We start from the raw sequence: 17865 nt of genomic DNA on the forward strand, positions 1-17865 counted from the left end.
GTTTACAAATATTGATATGAGAACGAGGGTACGGGTATCGATACTAAGTATGAATTACCAATATTTGTGAAGAAAATTATGTATTTTCTGGTACCGGCATAGGGACTGCATTCTAATAGTTCAGCATATGTCCCACATAAATGCCAACTCAGGAACAGAAAAAAATCCCCGTGAACTGATTTGCCTGGGTTATTCCTTATACCCAAGAATATCATCCCAATCGTAATTAGTGAAAGATTTACGGAGTTTGAGACTTTCAGGCTGAAGTCCACCCAAATTGCATGATTTCTTTTTCAAAAAATCTAATGCTAATCATCGAGCCGTTGACAACCCTAAACTCGGGCCGAGCAGCTATGAACATGTTTGGCCGACGCTCTATGAGTTTTAACAACTTTTGGCTCAAGCCCGAATACTTGTTCCTCCGGAACTCAAACCCAGAACCTCGTGACCGATGTCCTTCCCTCCTGAAGACTCCTCGAAGACCGAGATCGACAGTCAACTAGTTTTAAGTATTTCAATCCAAACCGCCTACCTTTCATAGTTATACACAGTGTTATAATAATAATAATAATTAGTAGTAGTAGTAGTAGTAGTAGTAGTAGTATAATCATCATCAACATTGATAATTATACTGTCTATGTAGGATATTTGAAGAGAGTACTTGGAACTACACAGGGTTTAGCTCAAATTGGCTCGACTCGACTCGAAACTTGACCCAAATTCGAGTCGAGTTGGAAGAATTTTTTCGAGCCGAGTTTTCGAGTCGAGCTCAAAGATATCTGTTTCAAGTTGAGTCGAGTTTCAAAGAAAACTCGCTCGTGCCCATCCCTAAGTATTACAGTCTTCATTGATAAATCAGTGGCCACCCCTAGAAACCTGGAACGGTGAAACGGATGTCAAATCAGGGAGTTTCTGGGGCAAACTTCTAATCTCCATACGTTGTTATTTATCATTATACCCATTATTACAATTTTGGCCTATTATGATTTGAAGCTAATTGAACTTTCTTTCTTATTTGTGAAAATTGTATTATATGGAATATGATTACTTATCATCATTAACAGGAGATGGGCAAATATGGTTTTTCAGAGAGAAATGGAAAGTTTCGCCAATAGGGACTGTTGCTGCCCTGATATTTCTGCTTTACTCTAGCAGAATTATAATCATTGATAATATTACCTCTGCCTTATATTAGCATGTTTCATAGTAAAATATACAAAATACAAAAATATAAAAATATGCAAAATATGCAAATTACATACTATACAGTGACCCTGGTGGAATGAGTGGTTACGCTCGTCGCATTCTAATCAGTGCTTGGGTTCAATTCCCTGTGGGACACAAGCGGCAAGTGTCTCACGTTAAACTATAGATCCCGTCCTTTGGACGTCATCATAATCCCATAGAAGATAATGGCAAACCACCATGGGCTTACCTTTCCAAGAGATATTCGGGTTAAAGACCTACTTTCGGGCAGAACACTCATCATCATATAATGTACACTCATGTCCAAAATTATTGTCGCATGTCTATAAATATGTTGTTGTAGGAATATAATTTGACAACGAATTCTCCCGGTATTTCTTATAATGTTAGTATGTGTATAATCAGCAAAGACATGTATGTGGTAAATTTCATGTCAAAAGAGCAGTAAATAAGAACAATAAAACGAAAATAAAACTTTCTTGTCCATTAGCAACATTTTGTTTTACTCACTCTAATTTTCGTATTTATAATTCTTTTCCTATGAAATTTACCACAAATATACATTTCCCGATTATACACATAGTATCAGTATTAAAAGTACCCCGCAAAATCATTATCAAATTATATTCTTACAAGAAGACAGTTATAGACATGCGACAATAATTTTGGACATGAGTGTACATCGTTAGTTGTCTTCATTTTTTAAGTTCCGTTTTCTTTCTACATCACTTCAAGTGCAAGACTTTTTTTTCTTTTTTTTTGCGCTAGTAACCTCACCTTACGATACGTACAAGTAAAGTGAGACATTCACCAAAAACAAGCAAACAAAAAAAAAAAAAAAAAGAGTTGAGTTGAGTTGATTTTGAGTTTAACGTCCCGTTCAGCAGCGAGGCTATATGAGACGTGGACCTACTGATTAACGTGGAATCCGAACCACATGAGCTCCCGCCGGGAATTAAAAAAAAGAGAAAAAAAAAGAAAGAAAGAAAGAAAAGAAAAGAAATAAATAGCTGCAGGCCAGGGGCGGATCCAGGACGGACTTCTGGGGGGGGCGGTGGGTTATAAACTGGTACTTAGAGCTACTTTTAAGGGATAGGTGCTGATTGCCACGGGTGCTGACTGCCACAGCCAATTATTGGTGCTGACTGCCACGACTGTCGCTGATTGCAAATATGAAGGTGCTGACTGCCACGACGGCGTGCTGACTGCCACGAGCCTGATAGAAACTGTATTTGGAAAGAGAGGAATTCATTTCTCATACTAAATTTATGATTATTAATTAATTTAGTAGGGATTAATTTAGTAATCATCACAGCAAATCTATGTGGCATCCTATAAGTTACAAAATTGCTCACTAAGTGGAACGACATACACTTGGATGTTTATAAAGGGATTGTCTTTTCTGTTATATGTACAATTTGCACATTTCATTGTTTATATTAATTGTTTTATTGTATTATTTAATGGATATGATGGTCTGAAGCCAGCTGACAAGGGAAGTTTGGGAGAAGCACTCGCCTGCAGAGAAATAGACATGTCATTTGAAGGACCAATTCATGCTGATTACAACAGGTAATAAAACTCCTGTACGTTGAGAACTCTTCGAGATATTCAGCTTGGAAATTTATATGAGAAAATGAGTGGATGCACGTTTCAATGCGTTAAGTATTCTCACCCATGGAGAAGCCTGATGGTTTGAAATTGTTATTGCTTGATCACTGGGGTCCATTCACAGACAAATTGTCCATTACAAGTTGCATGACGGATGGCAAAGACCTAATGGTTGAGAAGATATCAAAGAATTGCACACGATTTGTGCAACCATTTGATGTGTTTTGATTCCGATCAATCAAAGATTATAGCAGGAGATTTGTACATAGTATGAATCTTCTTCATCTGGACGTTATAATGTACCAACGAAACAATCAAATAAATTTCGTGTCCATACGAATCACTTCCGATCACCGCGATACATAGGATTGTTTCAGTTTGCGTTCTGCAAGGCAGGTTACGAACAAATTATAGCCTATAACTTTTGAATCACTTGTCGAATTTGCTTTTTGCTTTAGTTCTGCGAACTGTTCTCTTGACGGATGCAACACAATTGCACATATAAAATATTCATGGTACAAGGGAGTATTTTGCTTTGCCTGCGTCATTTCTTCATAAAACAGAAGAACAACAGTGATCAATTTTCATCTCTAACCTATGATTATTGTGAAGAATGTAATGACTAATTATATCTAACAAACCCGTTAGTTATTGCGAAACACTTTTTTTCTGTTATTTCCGATAGCTTTCAATTCGTATGTCAATATTCGTTACTAATTATGTTGTATTTAACGCGTATAAATACGTATATCCTCATTTTCTCATATAAACTTACAAGTTGAATATCTCAAACCGCTCTGAACCGTACAGGAATTTTATTAGCTTGTTATAATTAGCATAAATTGGGACTTCAAATGGCATGCTTCGTTTCTCTACAGGCGAACGCTTTCTCCTGAACTTCCCTTGTGATGCACAGCCAGCAGTGCTTTTTTGATGGAACTTTCAAGAGCTGTTCGAAACAATTTGCACAGCTGTACACAGTTCATGCTGACATAGGGAGTTCAAGTGAGAATACATAAATCGTACCAATTTTGTACGCACCGCTCCCTGACAAAATTGAAAGTACGCTCATGTCCAAAATTATTGTCGCATATCTATAACTGTCTTCTTGTAAGAATATAATTTGATAATTTTGCAGAGTACTTTTAATACTTATATTATGTGTATAAAAAGCAAATTTATATTTGTGATAAATTTCATAGGAAAAGAATTATAAATACGAAAATCATAATGAGTAAAATAAAATGTAACTAAATGGAGAAGAAAATTTTATTTTCGTTTTATTGTTCTTATTTAATGCTCTTTTGACATGAAATTTACCACATACTTGTCTTTGCCGATTATACACATACTAACATTATAAGAAATACCGGGCGAATTCGTTGTCAAATTATATTACTAGAACAACATATTTATAATCATGTGACAATAATTTTGGACATGAGTGTACATACAAAGACCTGTTTACCTTTGTCAGGTGTTGGTCTGAACAACACGATCCTAAGGATCACCTAGTTTCTTTCATGCTTCTTGGCATCCGGTAATGTTACGTCTAGCAACTTTCTCTCAGGCTCGTGGCAGTCAGCACGCCATCGTGGCAGTCAGCACCTTGATATTGGCAATTAGCGCCAGTCGTGGCAATCAGCACCAATAATTGGTTGTGGCAGTCAGCACCCGTGGCAGTCAGCACCCCACCCTTTTAAGAGCGTCAAACTCGGGGATAGGTTTTATTTATATATAAAATTTTAAAAAGTTTCCTCTTCTGGGGGGGGGGCGATCGCCCCGATCGCCCCCCTCTGGATCCGCCCCTGCTGCAGGCACGTGTAATGTTAGATGCGTGGTATTCGCAAAAAAAAAAAAAAAAAAAAAAAAAAGTTTTTAGTATTTGTTGCCAGGGTAACTCTATTATCACTGGCATGGTACTGTAACTTATCATTTAATATTAGCAATGTCCGTTGACTAAATACTAGCCCGGTTTGTGAAATGATGTTCGGGAAGAGAAACCGAAGTCAAATAGCAGTAATAGGTGAGACAATACCAAGAATGTATCTGCAGCACACCAACAAAATCTACTCAAAATTATAGCCTATTTGTGAGGTCCTAGAAAGGATAATGACTCCAGCTTTCTGAATTTCTCGTAACCTTCTTTAGACCACCCGATTTTCTAGTCAGTAAAGTGTTTTTCCTTTGATTTTCCCTCAGTGATTTCGGTCGCTACTTTGCCACAGAACCGAGAACATTTATAAAACAAGAATGCCCTTCTGATAAGGATTGTAAACAGGGACGTACGCAGGGGGTGGGTCCGGATCCCCCCGAAATTTCGACTTTTGTATAAATTTAGCCTAAGTTTAGGGTCAATTTTAGGAATTTTGATATAAAATACCCTCATTTTGAGTTTGGACCCCCCCCCCGAAATAAATTCCTACGTACGGTACGCTACTGATTGTGAATTATGCGACCACCCCCGCCTACTTTACATTGCTTTCAAGCTCTTTACTTCTTCTTTCGCATAGGCAAAGTATCAAAATACTTATAGTCTTTACTGATGAGTGATAAACATAACAGTGATATACTTGATAAAAGAAAGACAGACTTTTTATGCTGAAGACGTCCAGTTGATAAAAAAGCCATCAACATTTAGGGTATTCGGTGCAAATCAAAATCTTAAACTAACAACTTATCTAAAAATTTTATTAAAAATCTACCCAAGTAATGAATGAAAAATTAAGAAGAAAATTTTGTCAATAGTTTAAAAATTTACAAATGACATTTAACTTTGTCCGTTCCCTCCAGGCAGCTAAATTTTCGCCTCGATTTTTCTTCCTTCTTGCTGAAAGATAAAGGCCGCTCTTTTTCCTTTTCTGAGATGGCATTTTCCTAACGATTACTTTCTTCAAAGCTGCACAAACACAGTGCGGAAGCAAAACAAAAACACACTATGCGTTCGCCCTGGAATTCGGAGATTACAAACCTACCAACAGAGGAAAGGATTCCCGAACGTGACATAAGCAGCCGATTTCGAACGAACGGAAGTCGTATTTCGCGCCTCCAAGAAGTTGAGTGAGGCAGACTGCAAGGAATAGTATCACTCCGCGCTGACGTCAGAAAGTGGGTGGGTCTATGCTTGCAGCAAACACCGCCTATGCTAGCTAGATTTTTTTTAACGTACCATTTTCTTTTTTACGTAATAGTTTTGCTAATATGCATTCAAAATAGATTTTGATTTCAGGAACGTTTAGCAAAAGGTACACTCTACAAATCCCTGTTTTTACTTTTTCTTTTACGCAACAATTTGTTTCTCTGTTGAAGAGTAATTGATAGACAAGCTGTCAATTCGATATTTTATTAATACTTTTATTAATTAAAGTTATTTTACCATGCTTATTGGAGGAAAGAACTACAGACAACTGTTACATACAATTTAATCTATCTAACAAAAAAAAGAGCACAACGATATCTCACATGATAAGAGAATTAGAGCGAAAATAGATTACCATGGATTTAAATGGCAATAGCGAACTTGGACAGAATGCAATAACTCCTCTTAAGTTGCTTTTAGTATTTAAATTTGTATATTGCGTATAATTCATTTCAAGATTGGACCGTGGTGACGGATGCACATTTAGTGTAAAATGTTCTAGATTTGAAACAGGGCCACACCACACCACATGAGATTTCTGGCATGCAAATGCCATATGCAGTGCTTTTCTCGGGGCTTTCCTGTTTCTCTCTAGCCGATTCACATGTTCCTTCATTCGCGTCTGATTTCTATTATGCTGCAATCAGTCACGTCAGTGACGTATGGCTGTCTCAGCTGTTCAAGCATTTCACTTCATTGGGGGACTTGCATTAAGCAGGATAAAGTGTAGTAGATTTTCCTTTTTATATTCATAATTCGTTTAAATATTGCATACTCATACGCGTGTTAATATTACGTTTTCATAAATATGTAACATATGTAATATTACATATTCTTATATAATATTACATATTTCTTGCATTTTTAAGCGGTTTTTGTTACATATTTATGTACATATTTAGGGGTTGATATTACATAAAAATCCGGACTCTACTAATAAGTAATATCTTTGTATATAAACAGATGTTTATTTTTTTAAGTATATTATAATCATGTGGGATTATTTATATGATTTAAACCATGAGGAATGTACTAGAAGGTATGGTGGCAGGAAAATGAAGGAGGTGTATAAAAAGGTTATAGTTGATGAACGGTATTAAAACACAAAAATCGTATGTGAAGGCAAAGAGGTTAGCTGAAGACCGTGGTGCATGAAAGTTTCTCACTTGTGGCACATAATGACAGAATATTTATGAAATGATGATATGATTTAAGGATCTCGAAGAGGTATCGTAGCAGAAACAAATACTCGAGTGAAATTTTTTCTACGTAAAAGCAAAATATTTGATGCTGATTGTAATATATCCTTGTCGTGACATCTATACGTGACTCTTTGCTTATTTCTAGGTAATTAAGTTTCTTTCTTTCTTTCTTTCTCTCTCTCTCTCTCTCCTCAATTAAAACGTCACATATCATTTCTATAGGAATAACGCGACGATATTAGATATCTAACAAGGGAGGTATCATTGAGTTCATATCGAAACCTACCGTAAACTTTCACTCAGGGGAAGGAAGTCCCATAGAAAGACCACACACAAAAAACAGCTGCGTTTTTGAAGTGGAAGTAACCAAAATGGCAGATTGAAATGTCGCGTATCCATGTCGACAATTGCGCAATACGTTCAGTACCACCTCTTGTAAACTGCCTGTTAATAATAAAAGGTCAATAACAACAATGTGGGTACTTACTATACCTAAGGGGAAGTCGTACGGTAAGATGAACCTTGACGGCAGCCATCTTGAATGCAGGTCAAGTTTTGTAAATAAGAATACGGCAATGTGATACATGATTTTGGGCTATAATATAAGCAGAAAAACAATGGTAGCAATAGTTTTAAGATATGCATTTGGTAAAAAGTTACAGGCATATTTATTGTGTGTGTTTCCATGTGCACAACTCCCGAATGAAGCAGCTGTTCAACAATTTGTAAAATACAAAAATATATTTTCCCAATTTGTCCCAAATGTTGTTGAGTAAAGCTACACACTTGTAGGAGATTAGTCGGCAAATTTGGTCCAAATTGGTTGAATATGGGCGGAAATACAAGCCGGACAAAACGAAAATTCCATTGGAAAAGTAAAAAATAGTTTAAACACCATGTAGATGTTTTTTGATGATTTGTTTGAAATTATGGTGGTCATAACTAAATACTGTTGAAAGACTACTGTGAAAATTTGATTCAAATCGGTTGAATAGGAGCGGAGACCAGATAATACGAAAATTTAGCCAAAATCGCTGATAACGAAATCCTTATATTAAATGCTGTATGTACAATTTTCCTCTGATCTGTCTCAGATTATACTAAGCAGAGCCTCTAGAAGGTTACTCGGTGAGTTTGGTCTAAATTGCTCTCGTTAACCAGTACTTCGTACCTCTTAATTATCAACTGATTGGGAATAGAGGCATGCGTCTAACAAAGCTCAAATCAACTAGTTCCTAGATACGTCAATAGATAGCAGCCTGCTTCGTGTCGAATTCATACAGTACACATGGTTTCCATAGCAACAGTACAAACATTTCAAGCATATGGCTTCTTTCTGACATTTCGCACTACACTGTGCTATGAATAAGTAATTGTAGGTAAAGCCTTCCGTGAAAATGTGTTCCGTTGTGAACCCAGTAAATATTCTCCAGTTTGCATTGCGTCATTTTCATGAACAAGGGATTTCAGCGTCAGCAACAATAACCTGTGAAGAAAAGCAAATGGGGCAGCATGTCATTGAATTACTCGACAAGCACCGTACAGGTACTAGTGTTTCGTCGGAGATAGTTCTGGACACAGAAAACAAAGACAGTGAAAGTAATACAAGTGATTCCTCCCTGGGTGAAAGTCCTGTGCCCAGTGTTAGCGGTGATACGGTTCCGTGTTCGATGCTCGAATCCGAGTCTAGTGACAGTACCAAATCGCCCTGTAAATTCGTAGTTCAAGCTATGTCCCAAGTCCAGAGAGAAAAGAAAAGAACAACATTAGCTATGAGTACAAGAAGAGGGTTGTAACATTTTGGTTGAATAACCGTGGTAAAAAGCGACGTTCGTTACCGGGGGTTCGTCAGAAATTTCGTGCAGTGACGTCAGTGCGGCAACTATATGCGTAGAGAAAACAGCTGGAAACTACGTCTGCAAACCCTATCGAATATAAAAAATGATGTATGAGAAATTATATTCTCGTTTTGTAGATGCTCGACAAAAACAAGCGCAGTGTCAATGATGCGGACTTACGAATGTGGGCTTTGGATATTGCCATGGAACTTGTAATTGGCAGGTGTAAGTTCAGCGCATCCCGAGCGTGGCTAAACAGCTTCAAGAAACATTTCCGAATTAAAAGCAGGAAAATTACAAAATTCATATCTCGCGCTTACACCCATGATGAAGAAAAAATAGACAGAGCCGCACAACAGTTCGTGGAGGCAGCCAGGGATCAATTTGTGAGCTATACTGCTGCTTCGATTTACAACACGGATCAAAGTGATTTTTTCTACGAAATACAATCGAAACGGACCTTGTCTTTTATGGAAGAAAAACTCTCACAATCGGTCTCTCAATCGACTAATGCATTGACGCATTCATACACAATAATGCCCACTGTTACTGTGAATGGTTCCCTTCCAAAAATATTTGTTGTGCTTCAAGAGCCAAATGGAACCTTTGGTCCCAAAGTTTCCAAACAAACGTTTCAGGCTGACAGTCTTATTGTCACTGCCACTAAAGCTGGGAAAATGGAGAAATCAGAGTTGAAATGTTGGTTTAAAGAAGAGTTTTTCCATTTCTGTGCAGAACAGTCTACTCTGCTTCTAGACTCTTGGACAGCTTACATTGATACCGTTTGTCTGGAAGACATTCCTCCAAATAGCACTATTACTCTTCTCCAGATACCTTCCGGTGCCACAGGAAAAATCCAGCCATTGGACAAGTTTTATTTTTCGACAGTGGAAGGCTCTTTACCGTCGATTAACAGAAATTTTGATACCGAGAGACTATATTCATTTTAAAGTTTACCACAGAGACAATATACTGAAACTGCAGTCTTGCATTCATTTCCAGTTTTCTTCTCCGCGGTTCAGGGACATGATTTTATATTCATGGTATGCAACAGGGTACACACAAGAACGGCCTCCTGCGTTCATAGTGCCAATGTAATATTGCCTCCAGATCACTACACGCGAATGTGAAGGGCAGTGTGAGAACAAAATGCTTATGCGTTGTGTCTGGTGTCAACGGAATTTGTGTTTCTCTCATTCCATCGATGAGCCTTGTTTCTGCTTTTCTTTCGTCCCTTATTGAAATGTATTGTGAAACTATCGAGTAGGAGTTACATTTCAATAGCGACAACTTATTTTTGGACAGCTGTTTCATTCGGGAGTTGTGCACATGAAAACATACACAATAAATATGCCTGTAACTTTTTACCAAATGTACGTATCTTAAAACTATTGCTACCATTGTTTTTCTGCTTAAATTCTAGCCCAAAATCATGTATCATACCTGCCCTATTCCTATTTACAAAACTAGACCTGCATTCAAGATGGCTGCCATCAAGGTTCACCTTACCGTACGACTTCCCCTTAGGTATAGTATGTACCCACATTGTTGTTATTGACTTTTTATTGTTAACAGGCCGTTTGCAAGGGGTGGTACTGAACGTATTGTGCAATTGTCGACATGGATCGCGAGATTTCAACCTGCCATTTTGGTTATTTCCACTTCAAAAACGCAGCTTGTTTTTTGTGTGTGGTCTTTCTGTGGGAATTCCTTCCTCTGAGTGAAATTTTACGGTAGGTTTCGATATGAGCTCATTGATACTTCCCTTGTAAGTCCAGAAACTCTTAATGAAGGGCCGCGTGAAATAATTTGGAATTAGTTATTAGAAATAACAATGTCCAAAGACCTGTAATAAAAACACTTATTACAAAATAATTGACAACTCTAGGAATCCTCAAGAAACAGAGCAATACGAGACGAGACTAAAGGATTTTTCGTCTCGTCTAGTGAAAATGGTGTCTCGTCTCGAAAATATATCCCTATCTCGTCTAATTGAATTTCCAGGCGAGACAAAAATAATACTTGTTAAAGTACATAATAAAAATTTAAATTTTGGGAAATTTGCAACATTCTGATGAACGTTTAGCAAATCTCACAAGTTGTAATGGAAGCAACTGACAATCGGTCAAGATGGCCGGTAAACGGACATTGGACGAGGCATTGTTTTTCTTTAGTTGCTCATCAGTTACAATCGGATTTTTTCACATTTTCTAAAATATAACAAAGATAAAAATTATACCTAAAATTTCTCTACGCTGTTATTTAGTACTTAGTGAAATAGTTTGTGTTTGTATGTTTGTTTTCCATTCTGAAAGAATAAGTATTCAATTCAATTATGATTTTATTACCTAAGAGGGCAAACTAAGCAAAGATAAAGAGCACTTCAGAAACATTGATTGGTTTACCGAGTAGTATTTTGTGTTCTGTACATTATAATACTATTCTTTCATTCTGAACTATTTTGAAAAAGAAAATTGAGAACGAGCTGACAAGCACAAGTTGCTACAAAGACGCTAGTGTGAGATATACAAATATATGCAAATAAGTTCAATATGACTATGCTTGTTACGTCGCAAGTAATCACCAGCTTTGCGGTAGCATTTACAGTTAATACACTTAATTGAATTTGAGTGTAGCGTCCCTTTCAACAGCGAGACTGTATGAGACGTGAAACTACAGTTTAACGTGGAATCCGAACCACTTGAGCACTATCTGGTAATTGAACTCGGGTCTTCTACGCTTAAAGCGTGTACGCTATCCACGTAGCCACATGGGAGCTCTTAATACACTGTGTGTATTATTAATTGATGTCGACACTAAGCTACCTCGTCGCTATATGGTCAGCATAAGACCTGAGGTCGATTCCCGGTAATAGCTTAGTGGTTCAGATTGCACGTTCTGTAGGATCACACTGGATATGATTTTATGTGCTTATGAGCTCCATTTGCATTTATTTTTAAAAGTAGTTCAGAAATAAAAGAATAGTATAATTTCTTTATTTAATTTTCTGGAGAACACAAAATACAACTTACTAAACGAACCAATATATTTGGGATGGTCTTCGTACTTGTTTAGTTTGCTATTTAAGCCAATTAAATTATAATTGAATTGAAGTCATATCCTTTGAGAAAAAATGAATATATCAACAGCACAAACTGTTCCACTAACTGCTATTTTCTAAGTACTAAATCAAGTAATTACATCAGCGTTTCCCAACCTTTTTCAACTTGCGGCACACTTCAGGGTAACTTGAATTCTCGCGGCACACATATTATTATTATTATTATTATTATTATTATTATTATTATTATTATTATTATTATTTGAAAATATAAAATACTGTAGTATTTTTTTCTGATTACTGACATCCTTCTCACAGAGAAGAAAGCTAGACCACTGTTTTTTTCCCGTGGTAAATCATTATGCTTATTTTTCATTTTAATTTAAAAATAGAAAACAATTACAATCAGATATAGGGCTCAAGTTGTTAAAAATACACTTTTTTTTCGAAAACTGTATCCAACCTTTCATTAAGAAGGAGGATCAATAAATAACGAACGAACAAACGAATCTCTTTTACTTTTAAAACACAAATATAGGTAATTCGTATGCATGTTTACTTTGCCGGAAGGATTGAATAATATTTTAAAATTTCAAGTTACGAAATAGTCTGCAACAATAAAGAAGCAATAATGGTCATAACAATGATAACAAATACTTTTTTTTTTTTCAAAATTAGAAATGTACAGAAAAATGTTCTACAGAAAAGTAACACAGTATGAAACTTTAAATTTTAGATTCATAGTAGTAATTTGAAATACAAATATACCTTTTTCTGTATGTCTTGCAATTTGATTGCTATAGAATTAATAATTTTGTTCCGATTTCCTCGCGGCACACCAGCGACCCATTCGCGGCACACCACTGTGCCGCGGCACACCGGTTGGGAAACGCTGAATTACATAGAGAAATTATAGGATATCACTCGCAATATTTTGAAAAATGCGGAAAAGTAGGGACATGACTGAGGAGCACCAAAACATCAAATGTTCACATAGCATAACAAAATAGTAACCTTAAGTTGGACAGCTTAAAAAGACAGAAAAATATTGGCTCGTCAGCTGTCTGTTCATCGTCCATTTTGTTCGATTTTCTATTGCTTCCTTCATAAATGAAATTTTGCTGCATGTTAATCAAAATGTTGCAGATTTCTAACACTAGTTTTTTATTATGTATTTTAAGCTCATTATTTTGATTTTTGTCTGGAAATTCGACACGAGACGATACGAGAAAGCCTTAATTCTCGTCTCGTCGCGTGTGCATTCGTACAGGTGCCAATGACCTTCATCGGTGTGGTTATTTATAATCGACTAATTGTAAATTATTTCACGCTGAATTAAATATAATACAGTTTTTGAACTGATGTCTAATATCGCCCTGTTACTTGTATGGAAGGGATACGCTGAGACATCCATGAGAAACAGACCATTAGTTTACGGAGAAATAGGTAGAGAGGAACATATAAATAGATACCATGATAAGACATACTAACTACAAAAAAATTATAGATGTTATCTGTATGTGGAATAAAATTCATTGTAGATCATTTATTTTTGCGGCGATAGTCCTTCGAGATCCTTAAGTCGTATGATTAATTCCAAATTATTACAATATATTTGAAAATAATTAGCATTACGTATAACATGCTCCTATTAATACTCAAGGACGTTATTTATTAATTTGAAACTGTTATGGTTTGCGTAAAAATACGTTACAGTTCCACTTAATTATTTTTTTTCTTATTCCATAATTTAACTTATGAAAAAATATTTTTTTGTAAATAGATTCGAACCTCCAGTCTTTGGCTTTACAATTATTGTAATTGCACATTAATGAAGAAACGGATTTTTTAGGAATTGAGAAGGCATTCAAGGGTCTAGACTTCTTTTGTCCTGTCTGTTTTTTACCTTCTGGCAAAGACTAACACCTGTTGTTCATCCAAACCATATTTCACGCGTGAAGCAAGTTGTTTCTTAGTGTTTATGACGACACTGTAAGACTATTTCATTATTATTATTTTTAAATCTGTTCGAAGAGTCTATCAACATTTTTTTTTATTTCATAATTTTACTTATGAAAAGGTGTTTTTTAGAGTGGATTCAAACTTGCGATCTTTTGTTATATAGATTTCGTTTCCTCGTCATCTTACAGCTCAACTATTTTTTCATTTGATAGGATGGCTAATGGTTTATATTAGGAGTTAGTTATTGATACAAAATTCTACAGAGTGTCTACTAGTCTGGAAAACATGGAAAACCTGGAAAAGTTAGAAAATTTTATAATTTATGGAAAAATCGGAATTTTCTGTATATTCGGGAAATGTTTGGTAAAGTAAGGTTTATTTAACTGCTTTTACATTTTATCTGCACAGTGTTTGGAAAACAATTTTTCGCCACAGTAGAAGTTATCGTACAATGAAGGATTTCTGAAATAGTTGCAACCCTCGCGTCTGGAGCTCGTAGTTCCTGATCTCCACGTTAAAAAAATGATCCTCATGTCCAGGAGTGTAGCTAGGCTATTGCAACCGGTGGCCCCCAGTAAAGTTTTAAATAACACTTGTTCTGATCTTGTTGATTTTAATGTAGCAATAAGTGTGAGCCTAACTGTGTATGGTTAACTCTAATTTACAATATAATGCGTACCTACATTAGTTAGATTTAAAACTTCTATTCCATTTCCTCCATATTCCATTTTCAATGCAATTTGGCGCTTTGCGTGTTTTTTGTGATGTTTATTATTATTTTGCAGGTAATTTCTGTGAACATTTTTTATATGCTTGTAACTTTTTCTTAAGATCATTTTTTCTAGCAAATGCTTTTTTAATAATAATAATAATAATAATAATAATAATAATAATAATAATAATAATAATAATAATAATAATAATAATAATAATAGAAAACGTAAATGTGATAGACAAAGCCCAGCGATTATCATCACACTTGAAGGAGTAATTCGATTCAGTTTCAGGCAGTAATCGAGAACCATCTTGTGATACAAGGTTGTCCCAAAAGTTCGTAAACACTTGCTAACAATTGACATTTTATTCGTCAACTATTTACATACCAAACATATTCCTCAAAATAAAGACCATCATGTTCTAAGACTTTCTGCCATCGAACTGCAAGCATTCGGATCAGGTCCAAGTACCATTCGCCGGCTTCGAATTAAAGAATTCTTAACATTTTTCCGCGACTTCATTAAACGATTCGAATCGGCGGCCCTTCAGAAAGTGTTGCATTGAGCGGAAAAGGCCGTAATCTGATGGAGCACAGTCCGGACTGTATGCAGGATGTGGCAAAACTTCAACGCCGTCCAGCTTTGCAAACTTGTCTTTGGTCTTCCTGGCGGTGTGCGGCTTTGCATTGTCCTGCTGCATCAACGCGCGCTTTCGGTTGATCAGAGTCGGGTACTTTTGCTTGAACTTGTCGTAGACTCGCTCTAGTTGCTGACAGTAAAGTTCGGTATTGACGGCACAACCATTCGGAACCAACTCAAAATGCACGATTCCTTCAAAGTTCCACCACACGCACAACATGACTTCCTTGCCGAAGCGAACTTGTTTTGGAACTGACGGTGTGCCCTTTCTTAACCCATCGCTTGTCTGATCGCAGCATATGCAATTGTTCCTTCACCTTCGGCAGCACAAATCTCTTCTGCAGCTTTTCTAGTTAAGAGTCCTCGCTTCCAGCAGTAGCGAATCAAAACTAGCAGCTCCATTTTATCAATTGCCATCTGGAATACACAAATGAAGAGCATCACTATCACGATATAAACACACAAAACACTTAACAATTGCATAAAATTTCAAGTTTTTGCATGTGTTTTCGAACTTTTGGGACAACCTTGTAGTTTAAAATTGTTAAATCGTGTCTGAAAGATTCTTTGCTCGGAGCTGAAGTACCTTTCTTCCAAACCGTTGCTGCAGACATTCAACCTTTTCTTACGAAAGTTCAATCAGATTCACCAATGCTTCCTTTCCTTTATGGCAAAGTACTTAAACTTCTGAAGTCCCTTATGATTAGATTTGTTTAAAAAAAAAATATGATTGAAGCAGGAAGCTCTGAAGATCCGATGAAAGTTTGCCTAGAAGATGGTAGTAACGATATGTGTTCGGCTGAGCAGGTTGATGCCGGGTTTGCAACACGCACAACATTAAAATCAGATAAGTTATCTGAACTGGATGTCCTTCATTTAAAGAGGGACTGTTTGCATATTTTAACAGGTAAGAAGATTCTGTGTAAATTATCATTGAAATACGGACTTATTTATGGTGCTGCATGTTTCCCGATTCAGTTTTGAACAAGATACTTGGGGAGAACAAATAACTGTAGCATTGGAAGTGCTTGTAGAAAAATATCATTTGTCTGGTCCTGCTGCTGATGAAGTAAAATGACTCTACAGTGAAATTTGTACTCAAGATTCAGTTATCACAATAATGAAGAATTTTGACGTGACTAAGGATCGTTTAGGTCACTTGTGGTTCTTCATTGTTGACAACACTAACATCAACAACTTTTCAGCGTTCATTAAGAAAATTCTAGTGTTATCATATCGAAACGCTTCCGTTGAACACAGTTTCTCATTGAATAAGGTATTTCTAATGGAATATCTACATGAAGAGTCCTTAGTTTCGCAGAGAATTGCATATGACGCTGTCAGGTACCATGGAGGTGTTCAGGCAATGCCAAGCTCAAAACAATTAATTTATGCAGCAAGAAGTGCAAATGTTAAATGGAAAGAGGCTCTCAGAAGAAAGTAGACAACAACTGAGACAGAAAAAATCGTTCGAAAGAAAGAAAGAGAGCAGTTGCAGAATTGGAAGAACTGAAGAAAAAGAAGGAAAAAATCCTTGAGAAGGCAGCAAAAGAAATCAACGAAGTTGATGAGCACATGAAAAATCTTAAGAGAAAGATACAATGACGTGATCATAGTTGGAAATCTCATGTAGATTTTAGTGTTCTGGGTTATGTTCTGTATTGAGTATTTTACATAGAAATACTAAATATAGAAAAATTTTGTAATCTAGAATACTAAAATCCACAATTTTTGTCAGTATTTGTATCTCGCAACGACATTCTTGTTAGTATGCATATATCTGTGTGTATTGCCGTGTATGTATTAGCCCATTAGAACTACTTCATGTCCTGGAATAATAAAAATCTAATAGAAGTAAATCATTGATAGTTCAGTGTATGTAACTGAATGTATCTCACAAGTACGTGGTATGAAATATAAAATCTTTATATGCATTTTTGTGTATTATTATGTATGTATTGTCATTCAAACTTTTTGTGGATATATATATACAGAGGGTTGATTAATTCGTGTGTCAATTTCATTTGTTCACTGTGCAAAAGTGGTTGGAGGTAAAGCCGTACAATTTGGTGTAACTTTAGACGAAGGACATAAGTTTTGTTTCCTCATAGAAGCATGTCACTTGTATTAAAGATTAAAGAGATATAGGATCAAAGGTCAAATTTCGATTTTTTCCTTATGGGACTGCAATGGTAAATTCCGAAAGAGCATGAAAAAATGTAAATCGAAGTGATAACAAAGAAATAGCTGCATGGTATGATTATACGTCGTAAGCCGATAAAATATGCGTCAATCAAGTGTCAAGGTCAAAGGTCACGGTCAGATCAAGGTCACAGGTCACCTTGAGAAACCATTTGAATACACTGAAAAAAACGCAATGTCCTATCAAAACATGTTAAACATCAAAATGAAGCAGCGGAACAGGCAAGGAACATTCAATAGTAGTATGAGGTCAAAGGTCACAGGCAAATACAAGGTCAAAGGTCAACCA

The 17865-nt window shown here is 36.1% G+C and overlaps 1 protein-coding gene across 7 annotated transcripts in view; it reads left to right on the plus strand.

The window, feature by feature from the left end:
- Positions 1-17865, plus strand: part of LOC145661522 (UBX domain-containing protein 11-like) — a 136708-nt gene that overhangs the window by 58738 nt on the left and 60105 nt on the right. The gene's annotated exons all lie outside the window — the stretch shown is intronic.

This window comes from Thermobia domestica, chromosome 1 (assembly GCF_964235325.1).
Source record: "Thermobia domestica chromosome 1, izTheDome1.hap1.1, whole genome shotgun sequence".
In the NCBI taxonomy this organism is placed as follows: Eukaryota; Metazoa; Arthropoda; class Insecta; order Zygentoma; family Lepismatidae; genus Thermobia; species Thermobia domestica.